Genomic DNA, 15,571 nt, shown 5'->3' on the forward strand with positions numbered 1-15,571 from the left:
CGTACTTCCAGCCGACTGTGGCCCGAATAACTGGCGGTACTGTCTGTTCAAGTAAATTGAATTTCATGGTAATTCCTCCAAATTGAATGATAAACGTTTGACTCCCAAGTATTATCTTTTTCCGTCCAGTGGGTTTGGTAGCTGTTGTTTTGCGTGAAAGCTAAAAGGGAAATATCACGAACATCATATGACCTCTAGTTGCTATTTGGACCAGATTGTAAATCATTTTTAAATGAGTAGAGCGTTAAGACTATAATACGTTTTCTCTTAACATACAGTTCCTTTCCCTGGTTGTAGCACTTTAAATCAACAATATTGCTGAGGCAATAAGGCACATGAATTTCAGACTAATTTATTCCTCCGAAAGTGTGTGTAAACATTGAGAGAGGCTGCCTCTCAAACCAAAATTTAAAAAAATTAAATGCTTTGAGGACGACGCTGTGCTAAAAGCTTTGGGCCACCCTTCACCCTGTCATTTTGAAATAGTAAAAGAGCAAATGTGAGGACAGATTCGCATTCATTTTGGATGAGAATCTGGATAAAGTTACGGGTTCATGTCACATTTGCATCAATGGACCGCCCCTTATAAATTCCAAAATAAAATAATTATCCCCGATATTTGTTTCACGCTTATTTTAAAGCATTCCGATAGGTTGAGTTTGCAGTTCATCTCTAAACTGAATTTGAAAGTGAAAAGGGTGAGAATGGAACACATGGAATATGTGGGTAGGACTTCAAGGTGGAGTTTTGCGGCCAGTAGGCCTTACTCCTCTTGGAGTCACAGGAAGCCATTCGGAATGGGAGGAATGCAGTCAGGCAATACGTTGATGGAGGGAGCAGCGCTCGAAGGGCACATTGCCAGAGAGCGTGCTGGAAGGAGAGTGACGGTCTGCGATGATGACGATGATAGTAAAACACGGAACAATTAAGCATGCCACCATAAATGACACTGTCAAAATAAACACGAGGCGTTTGCCTTCGTGGTTGCCTGCTGGACAGGACGTGACTTGATATAATCACGTGACTTGGTAATCAAAGTCTTTATTTTGCTGGAAAAATCTTTTTTTTTAGCTTCCCAACACACGTATAGGATGCGCCGCGCGTTGAGGAAGCGAAATGGAGTCGGCGACTGCATCGTAATGTTGACGCAAGAAGGTCGCAAAGGCTTCTCGGGGTGGTGGGTACCCTCGAAAACCTTTCCACTCCCAACGGCGAAACAAAGTCAAGCCACAGAGGGGAGAGATAACGCTCGGCGCTCGATTTGTTCCTCTGGAAACTGACTGTGAGAGTGGAAAGAGTCCCACTGGGGAGTTTAGCTCGAACGCATGCACTTCTTTGCATCGCGGGCTCGAAATCACTCAAAAGGTGGAACTTACGGAACAAACATTTGATGGCAAAATCATATGGCAGAAATACCACCCGTGTACACGACTGCACCGTCTTATTATCCAACGTTGTGTAAACAGAGATGAGTGTCGAAAAGGTACAATTGTATCTTGGACATTTATTATATGTGCAAGTTCCCTTCGCTGGACAGAAAAAAAAAATCCCCAAATATTTAGTTCAACAGCTTCCATCATGCCAAAATCCTTCTGACGGTCTTTCTCTGTGCAATTAGGCCTCCCTTGGCAGCCACTTTCAAATGAGATCAGATTCCTGCAAATGAACTTTTTTTCCACCAGGGGGTGGTACTCACACAAGTAACGTCATCTTTCATTTGTTACCGAAACACACAAGTGCCTTCAATCTTCATTTCTTGACTGGGGTCATATGACATCAGGAGTCCAACTGCAATTTCTAGGGACGCTCCCCAGACCAATACTGTACATACTTAGAGGTCATGCACCAGACGCTCGGTCCACCATCAACAGAGTAGATTGTAACGACGTGATGCCATTCTTTGCAACCAAACACAACCCACCGAAGACGCGTTACTTGCACGGGCTAAAAATGTACAACTTTAAAACCTAAACACACTCCTGTGTCCCTCAAGAGCCACTTCCGCCTAACTGGCCTCTTAACCTGCTGCCCCCTTGACCTTTCCAACCCAAATAAATATATTAGAAGTGAATTCAAGGGCGGCACGGTGGTCGACTGGTTAGCACGTCCGCCGACTGGTTGGCACATCTGCCTCACAGTGCGGTGGCTGCGGCCTTCCCGTGCGGAGTTTGCACGCTCTCCCCGTACATGCGTGGGTTTTCTCTGGGTATTCCGGTTTCCTCCCACGTTCCAAAGACATGCGTGGCAGGTTAATGGCACACTCTAAATTTTCCATAGGTGTGATTGTGAGCACGAATGGTTGTTCGTCTCTGTGTGCCCCCCTGCGATTGGCTGTCAACCAGTTCAGGGTGTTCCCCGCCTACTGCCCAAAGACAGCTGGGATAGGCTCCAGCACCCCCCGGCGACCCTTGTGAGGATAAGCAGATTAGAAAATGGGTGGGTTGGGGGATGAATTCAAAACACACACACACACACACACACATTGAGGGGCGGGGGAGAGAGAGAGAGAGAGCTAAAAAGGATTTTGATATTTTTGGCTGTTATTATAATGCAGTTTTAATCATTTGGTTGAGTTCCACTGGATCATGGTGGCGAGAACCATGATCAGTTCTGATTAGTATGGTGGAAATGTGATTTATAAGGCGGGAGGAGGGCTTCTGTAAAAGATATATTTTTATCTGGAAAAAAAAACAATACGCAGAGTAACTTAACCCTGTTTTGAATACTGCTCGCTAGGAAGAAGCGCTATCTGGTGTTGGGACAACTACTTCCGTACTCCCAGCCTCTTTCCGGGCTTTAACTATCCAGCCTCCATGTCATGTTCTGATCCCTGTATGTCCGTCTCCTGCAGCACTGCATCGCATTAATGTTCTGTTTCACATTTTTCTCAAAGATTGAAGTGGACCCTCTTTGGGGTGGGTGGGTCTGTTTCCAATTTTCTCCCCTTCCCCATCTTAAGGGACAACACTTGCAAAACTAAACAAATACAACCAATGCACACAATATTTTCTTTTCGGACTGCAATGTTTCCTCTTCTTTTCATACGCACAAACACGAGTTTTCAAAAGCCTGTTTTCACTGATAAAAAGTTCTCAAACTTTCTCACATCAGTTAAACCCCCCCCCCCCCCACAAAAACAACTTCCACTGATCAGATTAAAGAGTATAAAAAATGACATTGGCAGTATACTGGCCACCGATTCCTACTTTCTATTACAACCATATTTATTTTCGAAATATATATATATATACATTGTGTAATATTTCCTACCAGCTTTGAGGTTCCTCCGGTCAAGTTAAACAGTGGCAGCAGGTCTGAGAGGCTGTGTGAGAATGCAGATCCCGCTCTGACAGGGAGTGGTGCTGAAGCGCACACTGACTCAACCGCTTGACACAACTGCCTCTCCGATGTCTCGCGCTCGCCTTGGTGTGAGCGCAACCAACTCGTCTCTCTCCTTTCACCCTCTCTCGTCTAATCACTCCCTTCAGCTCACTTTTTTTGTTGTTGTTGTTTTCACAGACGACGCAGTTGCTCTGACGTATCAACCTCCCGTAACTTGTTAGTGCCGCCCCTGCGCCAGCAGCCGCACAGAGGTCGTGTGTTTCTCGGAGCGCGCTATAGTGTGCGTCCGCGCGCGTGATTGTGTGCGTGCGTGCGTGTGCGTGCGTGTGCGTGTGTGTGTGTTGCACAGCATAACAGATTGAGTTTGTGTCTGACAGACAATAGCAGGAAGTCTTCATTTAGTACTCACAAAGCACAGAGGATGGAACTAGAACAGCGCTGAGCATTACCTGAAAAAAAAAGAAAATAATTCAGTAGAATGTGTTTGTTTGTTTGTTTGTTTATTGAACATAAAACATATATACAGTAATAATTTGACAGAAAATAAGGTAGATAAAAAAAGTAAAAGTTGAACAGAACATGATGATAACCAAGAACCAAAAATCCAATCGCAATTTACTTTTTAATCATACAATGAGACAATGGACATGTATCGTGGCAGGATGTGTCAGAAAAGTTTCAGGACTGACGTCCCAAAAGATCTCTTTTATTTCCAAACTACAATTTTTAACCTTTGAAGTGAATGCAAATGAGATCTAACGCACCTTTCAAGCCTCTGCCTTGCCTTCATGTACTCCTGGAATGTTTCTGCCCAGGGTCTCTGCTTCACCATTTTCACAGCCATCTTGACGTGGTCCAGGTCTTCAAAGAGGCAAAAAAAAAAAAAAAATCTTCTCGGCCAGGAAGTGTCAGATGCTCAGGGTGTTATCGTCTTGCCATAATTTCCACCTCTTCTCGTGCACTGAATGAAGCAAACACTGATCTTGTGAGGATATCGATGTGCTGCTTGATTGTTGGGCCCTCAACGAAGGGGAAAATTGAAGCTTGTAGTTTGCGTGACACCAGTACCCCCCCCCCCACACACACACATGCTAAACCATCATATTCACCTAATTTTAGCAATACATACAATGCAATATTTTCACTCTTCTGTTCGGCTGCAGATTACCCAGGGTGGAGATGCGTGTTCTGAGTGGAGAAATTTTACAAGAACAACGTCATAAAGTCAGCTGTTAGCATTGTGCGTTCAACGTGATTAGTTGCACAAGGCCACTTATTTATTCCTGACAATTGCGTTTCAGAGACATGAACAAGGGAGAAAAACACAATGCTGGGGATTTAGCCGTGCCAATCCTATTCTTTTTATTATCAATCTTAATTTAATTGTTATTGTCATGTCTGAAAATGTACAAAGCGTTTTGTTTTCATCCATCCATCCATCCATTTTCCGAACCGCTTGATCCTCACTAGGGTCGCGGGGGGTGATGGAGCCTATCCCAGCCGTCTCCGGGCAGTAGGCGGGGGACACCCTGAATCAGTTGCCAGCCAATCGCAGGGCACACAGAGACGAACAACCATCCACGCCCACACTCACACTTAGGGACAATTTAGAGCATCCAATCAGCCTGCCATGCATGTTTTTGGAACGTGGGAGGAAACCGGAGCACCCGGCGAAAACCCACGCAGGCCCGGGGGAGAACATGCAAACTCCACACAGGGAGGCCGGAGCTGGAATCGAACCCGGTACCTCTGCACTGTGAAGCCGACGTGCTAACCACTGGACTACCGGGCCGCCGTTTTGTTTTCATTTGACCCAAACTATCGTCTGAAATATTCCGATGAAATATTCATTGATGGCCAAAATTGGAAATTATGATGACAGTTGGAAAGGTTATCTGCACTCTCTCACGGTTTCTGTCTGACATGTTAAGAAGAAAGAGGGTTTATGTGTTAGGATATTATTATTACTAAGTCGCGTTTTCAAGGGATCACGTAAAAACAGACACTCACACAGACAGACATGCACGCGCACGCGTTTGCAATCTAGCTGAATGTGCAACAATAGCAAAAGACAATTTCATACTGATAATGCCGTTAGCCTCCGTTATTTTTGTCGAACCTGAAACACCAAATCAAATTGACACACTGTCACCAGTGGCACCACGTCTCCCATTTGCTCTCGCCGATGGCTAGCCACCGTACGGGACAACAACAAAACAGTGAGGCGTGTTTGCTTTAAAAACAGCAAAGTATCTCTTGGTACTGCACAGAGTTGTTCGGTTTCCAAATTTAGAATGCCGCAGGTGACACAATATTTGTCCTCTTGCTATATTCTCCCCTGCATGCTATTGTCATTTGTAGATGTATATTTGTTTTGCTGGCCGACAGCACGTGATACAGGCTCGACGCCGACATATGCTGGCTAACGTAAGCCCTGCATGGCCCTGGTATCACATTACGCCACACACAAGGTCAGTTTGACTTGATTCTCTCAACAGGATGGAAAACAATGACCGCTTCAAGCTTTGGTAAGATAAATGCACCTCGTTATGTCGTTTTTTCTTTTTTCTTGAATGTTATGAATTCGTTTGGCCTCAACGTGGACAACATGGCCTTAAAATAACATCTCACATTTTTTTCCCCATAAATAGCCGATTCCCAATTTTCACGAAAAACAATTAAAAATAAGCATGCTTTCTCTTGTGATGTTTTTTAAATTAAAATATATGTAAAGCCGATCCTGAATCACAATTTAACAACTTAAGTGACAAAGAGTAACGTCAGACCCGACTTGCTTTCATGCTCTTTTCTTATGTAAAGTTGCACGGGGTGAGGCAAGGTGACCTCGGCAAAATGATTTGCAAGGTGGCATTGTTCGGCACGAGACTGCCTTCAGTGGAAAATTCCCTGTGTGGAAAATTATTTTGCTCATGACGTTTTTTTTCTTAGCGGGCAACTAAAAACGCTCTTTGCTTTTTGAGAAATAGTCGCTCGCGGGGTCGGAACAGACGCTAAACGTAGCGATGCTGCTTTTGTGAACAAGTATCTATCTTTTCGCTGCTATGTTGCTGGTGTAAATAGTGCACATAAGCGAGGAAGACAGAAATCACCCCAAAAAAATAAATAAAATTGAATGAATCGAATCGAATCGCCCTTCACCCGTCGCTTGCCCTTTAAATTGTTCCACACGGAAATTAAGATGAAAATTGATTAAAAAATAATAAAATAAACTCTCAAATTTCATTTGACGGTTGAATCATGTCGCATAATTGCTATGTTAGTCAACGAAACACGAATTCCCACATGGCCAAAGGCACGGGTTTTTCAGCCGACACAGAGTCAGTGGCGCATCAACCATGTTAGTCGTTGAATTAACCTGTTGATCTCTTTCCGAGGGCGCGTTACGTGTCTCCGCCCTGTTGCTGAGAAACGTGGCTGAGCGGGTCAGCAGGGAGCGTGACCTCAGCTGCCGTGTGGTCTGCCCCTCCGCTAGATGCCCTGGATCAGCCTTGTGGTTCAAATGTAATTTCATCCTTTGGGAAAACACACTGACCAAAGGAAACTCATTTCTGGGGGTCATGGACTTTTGTATTCATGAAGCGGGAGAGGGATTTTATTGGTCTGAGTTCCTCTTTCTGAGGAGTACTGTGTTGGGGGAGGGTGAGGGGGGCGTTCAAGACAGAGCAACCTGTTTATTTGATACATTATATTTAGCGGACATTGTGACCGTTATTTTTGGCCACCTCGACGCAGTGAGAGCTTGTGTCTCCATAAAAGAAGCAAAACCGCTTGATTTTTCCAAACATCTAAAGCAGCCCCGCTTTGACACAACATTTGGAGCACCGGGGAGGACAAGAAGACAAAACCAGAGAAAAACGTCAGCCGTAGATAACAAGCAGCTCAGAAATCCTTGAAGAATACAATGGGATCTGCATCATCATCTGGAAACGTGCTAAGTGGAAACATGGAGCTGAAAGGAGACCTTCAAATTCACGAGGAGATAAAGTACAGGCTGCTAACTGGGAAATGACTTTTAAGAATGAGATACCAGAATGATCTGCCAGATATTGTTTTCCTCTGCTCTAACGAGTAATGAAGGCAGGGTCTCAGTGGAAGAACTTTGCTGTAGAGACGAGTCAGGTTCAAGTACACACACACACACACCGACCGTATTTTCGACACTATAAGGCGCTTTGGAGTATAAGGCACACTTTCAATGAATGGCCTATTTTAAAACTGTTTTCATATATAGGGCGCACCGCATTATAAGGCGCAAGGAAGAGAAGTTACAATAGTGCATTATGCATCCACTAGATGGAGCTACGCTAAAGGGAATACAATACAATACAATACAGCTTTATTGATATAGAGCTTTCCCAACCGCTGCAGCTGTGACAAAGCGCCTTACTGAACATTTAAAATACTACGTCCAAGAAATCAGGATATTGATCCATACATGAGGCGCATCAGATTATAAGGCGCACTGTCGACTTTTGAGAAAATGGAATGCTTTTAGGTGCGCCTTACAGTGCGGAAAATGTGGTGTTCCTAACCCACTCGCTGGATAGCTGTGGATTTTCAGCAGATTGGGTAATCCCAAATTGGGTTACTATTTCCTCCGCCGAATGCACTGCGTATAAATAACCCAGCATTGGCTCTGTCCCTTTTGGACCCAACGCTGGGCTAGCTATTTCACCAACTCCGGGTTACTCTTAACAATAGGCTGAAGAGCGTGGAAATGTTGTCCCAAGACGTGTAAACTGCATGTAGTTGTGATTTCCTCCCCCGGTAGTCTGGGGAGCATTTGGACGCCAAGTCCCATGTGAGGGGCTCCAGCTGCAGTCCCGATCAGCTTTAGCGCTCTAGAAAATGGATGGATGGACCTTGTCAGAGTCAAGGTGAAGGTGACACACTTTCCCACAGCTGAATGCGAGACCAGCCAAAATAGATTTTTCATTGTTAAATATGTCATCCTTAAAACAAAGCAATGTCCTTTTGCGTATATGCCTCAGTGACCTCTCATAGAGGCGCGCTCACACACTTTGGAGAATGTGAGACTCCAATCAGGCCGAATGGCTAGTCGACCTGTGTCGACAGGAAGGGAGAGTTTCCTGAAAGGTCATGCTTGTTCCAGCCAGACCAAACACTGCCTAATTGCTTTGTTGTTTGTCGGGCCGGGCCTGTTTTTGTGTCGCATTTTTTCCTTTGTTTAGCATTCCCAAGAATATTACCTGCAACAGTGGCCAAAAAGGTGGGGAGGCTCAAGGAGGGAAGTCTGAGGACTACAACACAGAGGGAGGAAGGGAGAGAATATAAAGGCATGATGTGTGTGTGTGTGTGTGTGTGTGTGTGGAAGGGGGTGGAGGGATTGCCTCTGACTTTCCTTTTCCTCTTTCAAGCTAAAAATAGCAAACGTAGGAAGGTGGTGATGGGAGGACCTGAATGAACAGGGGTAATTGGCAAGAGACAAACAGCTGGGGGAGAACATCTTTTTTTGGGGGGGGGGAGATGGCGGTCTGCCATGCAGCTGTACTCTGTCCTTCAGGCTCTGGCTCCCTCTTAACATTATTACATCGGCCCTTTCTTTCTCTCAGACACGTACACTAAGCGGGAAGGAGAGTCATGGGCCCCTGACAACCCCGAAGAAGCAAAGAATGTGCAATATGAGGCAAGGGAACAGCTGTACAGCGGGAGAACAGCAAGCGGAGGGGCGGGGGTCAGTCCATTCACAGAAGAGGTACAACTGAAGAGAACCTTTCTGGAAGTGGAATCAACAAATGTATTTAATCAAGCCCAGAACGTCCCGGCTGGGACGGCGGAGGCCCGACAGATGTGTTGCTCAGCTGTTGCTTCAGAACCGATCGGCTTGTGGTGGTTGGGTCTCTTATTAGGTGGGCTCCCTGTGGCCAAACGGTCTTGGGAACTTGGATGGAGGCGTGCAAAAAAAATGATGTGATGGAAATATGATAAGGTCACTCTGGTGATTCTTTACTTTTGCCAAAGACATTAACATAAAGTAGAGGTTTTTTTTTTTTTTTTTGCTGCATTGTTTCAATGGGCTGTTCTACGCTTCATGGTGCACAGAACCATATCTGAAGTCCTCATTTAAAGACCTTGCAAATAAAATTCATAGATCTGGTTGAAAACATGTTGAATGATAATTGCTTGAAACTTGTGAAAGACAATATTGCAACATTCACAACGGGTTTTCCTCCCCAGTGTAAATGGTCGAGTTGCACCAAAGACAAATTCACAATGCCTCCATGGTGACTTTGAACGTAAAGTCCTTCATCCAAACATTGCACAGGGGAAAATTCAACGTGATCAAAATAATTCGTAATTCTCATCTACCATTTCGGTTAAATTGCTTAATTCTGGCGACAACGCACCTGAATGAGGCCCACTTCTCATGAATTCCCCTCCCTTACAGCTGAAAAGCCAAACTCTTTGTGGTTGGACATCACATATCGCAGCATTCAAAGTGTGTGCGTGTGTGTATATGTGTGTTTGTGAGACCACCTGCACCGCCTGTCTTGCAACCGTAATAGCTGAGCATGTTCCTGCACACCCGACACCACAGCCTGCCCGTTGGTTTCCGTTTTTCAGTTTACAACAAACTAAATTTCGTGTGAAAGTAGAGTGTAGCATGTCAACATCCTACACGGATTGTCATGAACTCACCGATTTTGAGATCCGAAAATCAATATGCGTGTATGCCGGAATGAAGGCACCGGTGCCGATATTTTAGCTGAAAGGTGAGTTGAGTGGTGAACCTTCCTGAGATCGAACACAATCCATTCCGTTCGCGCGTTCAACCTTCAGTTTGTTCGTCTTTACAATTACAATGAATTACCGAGCGCACTTAATAATTAGAATAAAATAAATGAGACATACAAAGTATTCATCGACCAAGCAATGTACTGAAATGACGGCAAAATGTAACATCTTGCGTCTTATCTGCATTCTATCTTCACTGTATGTAGGCCACGAGGGGAACCTCAGACCCCACAAAAAGGTCGACAGGTGTCTCACCGCCGCCAGGTGCAAACATAAACGTAGCACAACCCAGCTACCTTGACAAAAAGTACAGTAACGTAATACTCACACGCATGTGGAGAGCCAGATTCGATCTGCCCCCGACAGTGAATGTGGCACACAGCCTGGGAGCAAATACCACTTCGCACATCCAGCCACCTAAAATGAGCGATTTGGCACCACCCGCTCAAGCAGAAAACAATCACACAACAATTTTTCCCATTAAAAAAATGTGCACATGGTTTTTCCCACATTACGGCTGATTTGTCATTTTGCTCATGTTTAGCAATTGTGTCTGAGTTCAGGCTACAGCTCACGTGCGTGTGCCTGTGTGATCTCAGTCAAAGGATGTTCAACATGCAGGAAACCGCAGAGATACTTGCCTTCGGTTCCACGCACGAGTTTATGCACTGTATGTGCTGCATATACAGTACACCCTATGCAAACGCTGAAATCTTACAACAACAAAAAAAAAACGTGGCATGTTGTATTTGTGTTTGTGTATCCGATTCTATCATGGCGAGCGGCTGATTCTACAGCACTGTGCTTTTATACTATTGAAGAAGTGTGATGATAACCATAGAACCAGAAATTGTACTTCCTGTGACACTTAATGACAATATGAGCAACAGAATTCATCCATACTTCCATCCATTTTCGGATCCGCTTTATCCTCACAAGGGTCGCGGAGGGTGCTTGCAGCGTATCCCAGCTGTCTTTGCAGTGGGAGTGGGAGTTTCAGGGTGGGAAACACCCTGAAACGGTTGCCAGCCAGTCGCATACAGAGACGAACAACCATCCACGCTCACACTCACACCTAGAGACAATTTAGAGTGTTCAATCAGCCTGCCATGCATGTTTTTGGAATGTGGGAGGAAACCGGAGTACCCGGAGAAAACCCACACAGGCCCCGGGAGAACATGCAAACTCCACGCAGGGAGGCCGGAGCTGGAATCGAAACCTGTACCTCTGCGCTATAAGGTCGATGCGCTAACCACTGGACCACCGGGCCACACCGACACAATTCATAAATGATCAATTATGATACATACATGTTAATTTCACCAAGCAGACGCTAACATAAATAACATGTAGTCAAAAGCATAATGCCGCTTGATGAGCACAAAAATGAAAAATGAATGGTGCAGTGCTACTGACCACTAATCTCATATTTCACATGGATTTAGCAATTTCATTCTTGTATTACCCACAAAAAAAACCCTAAAAAACACACACAGAAAAAAAAAATCTTCCAGTTCTCTTCTCACGACATGTCTGGGAGGCAATTTAGTCCACTGAGACTATAGCCTTTATGTCCCGGTCCATATAAATGAAACTATATTCACAACTCGACTGTTTTGTTAACCAATCCGATTTCAAATTAAGTCTTCCCATGGCCAAGTTATTAGAATAATGCTGTCAATGAGAATCGTGGTTCTGAAAAAGAAGAGCGTGTCATGATGAGCAATTTATTGCACCGTTCTGTTCTATCAAGTGAAGTAAAACTCTGATGTGGACTTGTGGAAATATTATGGTTTTCATAAGTACGTGAGTTCACTATAAAAACAGACAATGCCGAGAAGATGATCCGGTATGAGGTTGTTCTTTCCATTCATCTATTTGCTCTACTCGTATTGTGAGAGAAACCCAATGAAACCTCTCAGCGGGACATTTTCAGGACTTTTTTTTTTTTTTTTTTTTAGTTGTTTAATGGCAGATTTAGCAAGACATTCCAAGCGTTTCTGATCATGGTGGATCCATCCGATGGCCATTTAAAGCAAAACGTCACATTTTTTTGTTGTTGTTGTGGTTTACTACTGCTCTGTTCACACACACAAACAAGCACACACTTCAAAACCGGTACGATGTGCAGCTCAAACCGTCCGTTGATGACTTGCCTCCATCCGCACCGAAGGCAGACAGCTGCTAAAATACTCCACTTTATCCCATGAATAGAATGAAAACAACATTCGGAGTTCAAACTGTGTCGCATGGGAACACCTTGGAAGAGTTCCACCCGAGCCGTATAGTACATATAATGTCGTCTGGGCCATTATAGAGCCCACAGGACTGACGTGAGTGAACACACTGTTTGTCTGCATGTGTGTGCGTGTGTGTGTGTGTCTGCGTGAGTACATTTGTGCGTGGTATAAATTTAGGGCAGGGGAAAAGATGGAGGAAGGCTTTGTTAGCTGTAACTGCAGCCATTATTTACCACGAGATCACTTTGTCTCACGCACGCATGCGCACAGACAGACACACGCAGCACGTCTTTTCGTCTCAGCCGGAAAATGATTAGCGACGGCACGAGAATAACGTTCAACTCGGGAGAAAAGAGGATTTTAAAAAAAGGGCCACGTGCAAGAAAAGTAGTGTACAGTAAAGCGCAACCTTGATTTAACAGACTAATGTGGCGAGGGGGCATCCGTCAAAGCTAATTGTGCTGAAGTACTTTTTGTTTCGTGGCCTAAAAAACAAAACAAAACACCCAATAGATCACAAAATTATGATTTGGTACTTTTTGTTTTGCAGCCTAAAAACGCCCGGGACAGCGAGAGTTTATCGTCAGGAGTTATAAAAAATGTTTAAACAGCCTTATGTATTGTCAGACATTTTGGTATACTTTCCTTGTAAAAGAATATGACAAATGTGTCAATATTTTCTAAGTCTGGGGGAAAAAAATCATTGTAAAAATGTTTTTTCCTTGATTAATAAAAATATGACAAAATGGCAAGATTTCTTAAAACAATGTCATGTATGACTGAGCTCATCCATCCCAGTTGCCTAAAAAGAGGCCTTAAAAAAAATCCCGGAAATTTGGCTCAATTAAAGTAAACGGCCACCTTTGATGAAGCACGACTTGAGAAATCCGAAACTCCTTGAATGAAATCATCTGGATCCGGGTTCTTAAGTAGACTATACAGACGCTTCAAAATGGATCTGATTCCGATGATTTTGTTTTGTGCAACACTTGACAAAATAAAATGGAGTAAATTCAACTCACGATTTTTTTTTTCCAGTGCAGACAAACAAGCTTTCCCATTCACCTTCACGCCCAAGGACAATTTAGTCTTCAATGAACCTACTAGCGTATCTATTTTGGGAATGAGGGAGCCGATGACCAAGTACCCCGAACATTTCAAAGATGCATGCATTATTTTCCCAATCCCCAACACCCCATACGTGCATTTTGAGCCTCGTGAGAAAGTGGTGTACTCGTAGCGAGCCGGAGAGGAGAGGACCATCATGCGTTCCTCACATTCTGGACCAAAACCACATGGTTGCTTCAGCCCTAATGACATTTGGATGACTCGCATAAAACAAGGCCATCCAACTTCCAATTTGAGCGGGCGCACAATCAATGGACATGCCGTGAGGAAAAAGGTCAATCTGTTCTTTGCATTTCTAATGTGACCCAAATTGTTTTGCCCCCCCCCCCCACCCCCTTTTTTCTTCTTTGCACATTATCCTTTCATGTTTGGCTGTTTAGTTTGAAATCAAACTCTTGACTATCTCCCTCTCACACACAAACACACGCACACAACGCTTGTTATTGCTGGAAAGCAACAACCGCAAGTGGGTATGTGCCATAGCCAACAGTCTTCTCTCAAACTGAGATCATAAAACAAATCACACTGAGAGCGTTCTCACAGAGACCGGGTGTGTTGCTCTGAAGCACACAATGCTTTTGAAACCTCCACGGACAGAAAAGAGAACAACTCGATTTACACCCAACTGAGTGTGTGTGTGTGTGTGTGTGTGTGTGTGTGTGGACATCTTTATCTGATACCCAAGAAAAGTGAGCCTCACCCAAAAATTCAACAAAAGCCATCTCGGAAAGGGTCCTCAAGTGACCTCAGAGGCTGAGACAACAATTCATTTCCACTGAGGCGCAGTAAAAACAGTTTGACATTATTTGTCAGTACCATGCATCTTCTCAGCTCTATAAACGATATCAACTTCGAGTGGGTGTATACCTGGAATTGTCGCGGAACCCCATTCCAAATGGAGGATCTTGCTCCACACTGTTGCAACTGCGTTGGCTCATTTTCATGAGACCAGGCTCAAATAGTTGTTTTGACAAAAGCATGTCACCGACACCCGGGAACTGTTTAAAATTGCTTTGGGATGCAAAGTTCATTTGTCTTCTTGAACACTCCCTCTGTGTTTGTATCTCAGCAACAACGTGCATGGGTCAGTATGACCCGCTCTACGTTCATGCATCCATCGGTCCATTTTCTAATCCGCTGATCCTCACAAGGGTCGCGGGCATGCTGGAGCCTGTCTTGGCTCTCACCCTGAATCGGTTGCCAGCCAATCGCAGGGCACACAGAGACAAACAACCATTCGCGCTCACAATCACACATAAGGACAATTTAGAGTGTTCAATCAGCCTGCCATGCATGTTTTTGGAATGTGGGAGGAAACCGGAGTACGCAGAGAAAACCCACACAGGCACGGGGAGAACATGCAAACTCCACACAGGAAGGCCGGAGCCGGAATCGGACCCACAACCTCTGCACTGTGAGGTCCACGTGATAACAAGTTGATCACCGTGCCACCCCAGGTTAAATATTTCTCTCAGGAAAAGGAAAAAAAAAAAGATAAGCCAGGCAAAATGAATTAAATCCTTTTAAATGTTTGTGTCTAATTTTCAAATGGGTCAATTGGCCACAACAAAACCTCTGAGCTAAAGTCACTGTGTTCCGTCTTCTTTGATTATTGTTTCCGACTATTTTGTTGGACTTGAGAGGTTCCACAATATCAAGCCATGATGCCCAGCATCCTTGCACATCGGCCGACCTCGACATACCCCAACAATGCCTGAGATAGCCGTTAGTGGCTGATTCTTCTGACATATGGCCTGCGAACGTGCTCTCAGCAATGCATCCCGGCGTCAAAGCATCGGGCGAACTCTTTCTTCTCGCTCCGCCGGGACGCGGGGGCTGCCAAAACGTGCTCACCTAAGGGATGTCGCTGCAACCAGAGCCTCTCTTTTCCTTCACCTAACCTCATGTGCAGATGCAACGGTTTGAGCAGACCGCAGGAGCGCAAGCTTATCAGCAGGCAAAACAAGTGCCTCTGCTCCGCACCAGGCGTGACAATTAACTGTCGAGTCAGGACTGGATTTCTCTGATAACCTTTTATTTGTCGCCCCTGTATGCGACTCCACGTGCAATCTCCTTCTTGACGC

At 44.7% G+C, this 15,571-nt stretch overlaps 1 protein-coding gene across 2 annotated transcripts in view; it reads right to left on the reverse strand.

Annotated features, from left to right (window-relative positions):
- LOC147201556 (histone deacetylase 7-like) overlaps positions 1 to 3,564 on the reverse strand; it is a 35,608-nt gene extending 32,044 nt beyond the window's left edge. Inside the window, exon 1 of one of the 2 annotated variants that reach the window (XR_015101644.1) lies at positions 3,271 to 3,564. The gene's annotated coding sequence lies outside the window, so the exon portion shown is untranslated. The remainder of the gene's footprint in view (positions 1 to 3,270) is intronic. The other variant, XM_086118157.1, reaches the window with a different exon arrangement.
- Between the last annotated feature and the right edge of the window lie 12,007 nt (positions 3,565 to 15,571).

The sequence above is a fragment of the Hippocampus guttulatus genome, chromosome 8 (assembly GCF_054856545.1).
Source record: "Hippocampus guttulatus isolate MCC_2025c chromosome 8, RoL_Hgut_1.0, whole genome shotgun sequence".
Taxonomy (NCBI): domain Eukaryota; kingdom Metazoa; phylum Chordata; class Actinopteri; order Syngnathiformes; family Syngnathidae; genus Hippocampus; species Hippocampus guttulatus.